The sequence below is a fragment of the Bidens hawaiensis genome, unplaced genomic scaffold (assembly GCF_021521415.1).
Source record: "Bidens hawaiensis isolate Kalapana, Puna unplaced genomic scaffold, B.hawaiensis_p1.1 tig00001792_1, whole genome shotgun sequence".
In the NCBI taxonomy this organism is placed as follows: Eukaryota; Viridiplantae; Streptophyta; class Magnoliopsida; order Asterales; family Asteraceae; genus Bidens; species Bidens hawaiensis.
Window position 1 is genome coordinate 924,854 of NW_027491100.1, and position 5,203 is coordinate 930,056.

Here is a 5,203-nt window from a genome sequence, read left to right on the forward strand (position 1 = left end):
TTGTTAAAAAAAACATAAAGGGTTCAAACTGAGTTTTGGCAAAGTTATTATAAGTTTTGGAAACTTTTAAACTCACATTAAACATTGACTAGAAATTGAGGGGCCAGAAATGTAACATATATACACCACATATATATACATAATACCCTAACCCTATCTCATTCTAACATCCAGCCGCCTCCCTCCATACTTGCCGTTTTCCGGCGACCTCGGACCTCCGGCGAGCACCAACATCACCTCCGGCCAACCACCACCCACCTCAGCCATCCAAAACACCACCACCGAGCTCCGGCCACTTCCCCTTCCCCTTCTCGGCAGTCCGGCGACCCCACGGCCACCGACCTCTCTCTATCTCTCCGGCGCTCTCTCTCTCTGCCTCGCTCTCTCTCCCTCTAGTCCGAAACCCCAGCCGCCGGCTACCCTCCTCACACTCCACTCGTTTTTCCCGCGACCGGAAGTCCGGCCGCCATGCCACACCGCAGCTCTCGTTATCTCCCTCTATCTCTCTGTCTCTCACTTTCTCGTATTTCTCTCTCTCTCGGCCTCGGGGACAGTTATTTTCTTCTTGTCAAACGGGTTCGGCTCGGTCCTATCCGATATAGAGCCACGACTCGTGAACCTCTAAAAGGTATATAATTTGGGGTTTTGTTATTATGAGTTTTTCATAAATTGATCTCCAGATTTAAATGGTTAATAGTGGGTTGTGTATCGGTTATAGTTCTTGCTTCGGGTTGGATGGATATGGAGTTATATATTTTATTTGGGGAAATGGATATTGTATTTTTATTATGAGTTTAAATTAACGATTACTATTTTGGTTCGGTCGGTTTGTACGTTAGTTAATAAACTAGAGGTCTCGGGTTCGAAACTCATCCTAGACCGGTTTTGATATAATTTTTATACTTAACAAATTTATTGTTAATAATAGTATTAATATCAATATATAAGGGTTGTTAATAGTATTATTACATGTAACTTACTATTATATTTATTAATTGATAATATTATTATTATTATCATTATTATAAATATATAAGTTGTTATTAATATTATTAAAAATCATATTATCATTATCTATTAAAATCATATTATTATCATTAATTATTAGCATAATATTATTATATCTATTTTATGAACTCGTTTAGAAATCGAACCCATTTCGAGTATGATATCATTATTACTAAATATTATTTACTATTATTACCATTTTTTTTATCAACAACATTATATTTAATACCAAGATTTCTATTCTATAACTATTATTATTAGTATTATTAATAATAATTATTGTTATAATTATTATACTATATTAGTATTATTAAAAATAATTATTGTTATTATTATTAACATCTTTATCTTATATATATACATATATATATATATATATATATATATATATCTATCATATCTTTTAAAATTATTATTATCATTAATAATATCATTATAAACTTTATTATCAATTCATTATTATAAAACCGAACCCTTGATTTAAAACCCGTCTTGTCTCTTTTAATATTGGTTTAGCTATTTAAAAGCCCAATAAAATAATATTATTTTTATTCTAATTATTGATTATTGTACGAGTCCTTAATCATTAACAAACTAACCGGTAACCCGTTTAACAACCGAACCGTCTCGTCCAATGTTTCAAATGTAGTTTCAATTAAAGTTCAAGTTCATTAATATATTTTATTTATTCATTTTCAATTAGCTTTCAAGTCGGATTCGTTCGTTTCGTTTACAAGCTTTCTATTTGTCGATCATTTATTATTTCCCGATTCGTTAATCGAGGTGAGTACTTTCATACCCCTTTTTCCATCTTTCGTTTTGGGGTGACATTTCATACTTATCAAACTAAATGCTTTAATTACTTGCATCTTAAACCCACAAACGTGATTGTATACCTTACTTGAATAATTGCTCGATTTGGTGTTGTATGCTTATTTGACTATGTGTTTACAGCTTTTGGATGATGAAACTATAAATCCTATACCATTTGGCAATGGCAAGGTGTCGTTAACGTATGCTATTAACGATAACTATAAATCCTAGACTACTCGGCATCCCCTTGTAGCTAGGTGGTGCTAATGTAAGCTTATTAGCAACTGTCATAAAATCCTAGACTAATTGCCAATAGCTAGGTGTCGCTAACTTGTTTAGTGATAACTATTTATTCCAGTTTATAGCTCTTATTTATTGTTTTGTATACAAGTTTTGTGGATTTTCATACTATACACTTATATGCTCAAACTTATGAATTGCTCACCAACCTTTGTGTTGACAAACTTTATTTTATGAAATGTTACAGGTTTGACTTTTGTTGACTCGAGTGCTTGACGGAAAACGTTACCAAGACCTTTAGGATATTAGCAAAACTAACAATATAATTATTACTTGTATTCAGTTTGTTTGTGTAGACGAGAAGTGTTGTTTATCGATTTGTTGAAATAAAATGACTTAAATGAATATTGTCACTTTAAATAGTGTCTTGTGTATTTGTCCAATCACGTTGCACCCCGGCATGTTCCGCCTTTGGTCGGGGTGTGACAGATTGGTATCAGAGCTACAAGACTATAAGATAGGTGGCTAGACGTAACGACCTAGCATAGTCTTTACTTTAGGGTCCTTATACGTGTTGCCTATACGTGTTTACCCTACTTGATTGTTCAATACACTTGTCTATTATATACTTATTTATTTTAACAATCATAAATATACACATACACGCACTTTCATAGTACTCCAAGGTATCCTTTCCTTAAAACGCAAAAAACATTAGATTTTTATTGTGTTTTATGGATCACGAGCTTAACTTGGATCCCGTTGTTTCAAATCTCATTAAAGATTGTCTCATATGAGATGACCACTTTAAGTAGTCCAATGCGAGCGTTCCGTTCGCCATCCTAATTTTTGGTGTTAAAATAATAGGACTACGGTGATTTCGTGGACTAGTGTTTTGGCATGACGTTGTATCTCGATTTTTTGTGTTATCATTGTTATTTGAGTCTAAAACATGAAAAAGTCGCGGTGATTTCGTGCACATGTTTAGACCCCAACGTGGTAGTTTTGTAAAAAGGTTTTAGTGTCGGAATATCAAGTCATGGTGGTTCATGCGCGATTTTCCACCTTTAAATCTTAAAACATTATTATTACGTTTCAAAAATCTAAACCATTTTTCACTTATATTATTATAAATCCTTATCACAAGTTTTCATTTATAAAGGTAATTTTACATTGTTAATAATTCTTTTATATCTCAATTTTATACGGTAAAATTTTACACCAATTTTCTCATTTTGATTTCACAAGGATTTTTATTACAATTTCGTTCATTAAAATCACTTCGTTATAAAAAGGAAAATAAATAAATAAATATATGTATATATAGAGTTTGATCTATTCATAATAATTTTTAATATGCCATTTATTTTCAATAAGACGATTTACAAACGAAAATCTTATTATATAAAGTTCATCATATTAAGAAGGTTTTATGATAAATTCACCTTAACTTTTCAAGTAAATCTTCTATTATATAAACTTTAAATTTCTTTAACAAAAATAAAAATTGTATAAAATTTCATTTTAATAACTATTCCGTTTATTTGGAACGATCCTTTCACAATATTAACTATTTAGACTTTTCATGACGTTTTAGTTATATTACATAATACCCATGGTAGAATTCTCATTACCTAAAATCTATTTTACAACGACTTTCATTATGCATTTTTGCTTCATTATAAATTTTCACCATTAAAACTTGCATCTTATGATACAACTCGTTTTAAATTTCTTATGGTAGTTTCGCTTTGTTTCTTCAAGAAAATTCGCAAACTTATAGTTTGTAACTTTCTTGAAATTCTCACGCAAAACTCATAGAAATTTTATTTTAAAGACAAAAAAAAGTCGTTTACTTGTGATTTTCTTGATTTACAATGTCGGTCATTTTAACTTACCATGATATTCTTCATATTACACGATATTAAATAACAAACTTGGTAAAAAAAAAAGATTTCATTTCGCAACTTTATATTTCCAAAACGACATTCATCATTTAATATTGAAACCTCATAACAAATTTTAACATTTAATTCACGTATTTTTAAATTTTCTCATAAGAAAAAAAAAAGATATATATATATAATAAATAATAAATAAATAAATTTATTTTAATCTTTATAAAAAAAAAATTGTGTGATTCACACGCTCGAATCTCAAAAAAAAAATTATTTATATAATATACTGTATATATTTATATATATTAACGTGCAATTTCAATCATCAAAATTTTAATGCACATTTCAAACATTATGTATAAATTATGATATTTTCAATTTAATAGCTACTATTAGTCAAAATCTCCATATAAACAACCACAAGTTCCCAAACACCCGTATCCCATCTCAAACTACCGCCTTAAATCAACCATCCTTCCACTTTAAAAGTTTTTCCCGCACACTCAAATCTTTCCTCAATATGAACGAAACCTAAACATCCAAAAGTATATCCTCACCTACTCAAACCTCATGCAAGTCCAAAATATACAAAAATCAACCCAACAAAAGGCCCTAACTACCGACACTCCTACGCCACGAAAACTTATCAAACTCGCTATCCTAATACTTCCAAGACATCAACAAACACACTCACAAATGCCTTGAACATATACAAACCTAAGCTTACCCAACTATGACTTAAAATCCTTCGACCCATACTATGTCAATTCACCAAACCATATCGCCACATCGTTTTCATCCAACCGTAGAGTTGATATCAAAATAGCAACCCAAACGCTCCTTATAAAAATACATGTATTAACCAAATCTTAACCCAAACTAGTAAAGATCAAAATTATCCAACCCATCAACTTAACCCGAGCTCAAATAAGCCAAACCCCACCTATTAGCCCAACCACTACTCACACAACTCATCCAAGCCTAACCCACTCAAACGACCAAAACTCAACAAACCCTATCGATTCAACTCAAGAAAACCCAACTACCCAAGCCGACCTAAACGCTCTCACTCACTACTAAATTTCTAACCCGTTCACCATACGGAGCCTAAAACCCCTCCCTACACATGCAAGATTCGTTTTTCCCTGATTTTTTTTATTTATATATATATACAACTAGTGTACGTATAACAACCTCATGTGTTCAAATAATCACTTATCGATTATAAACTCTTTCAAGATTAA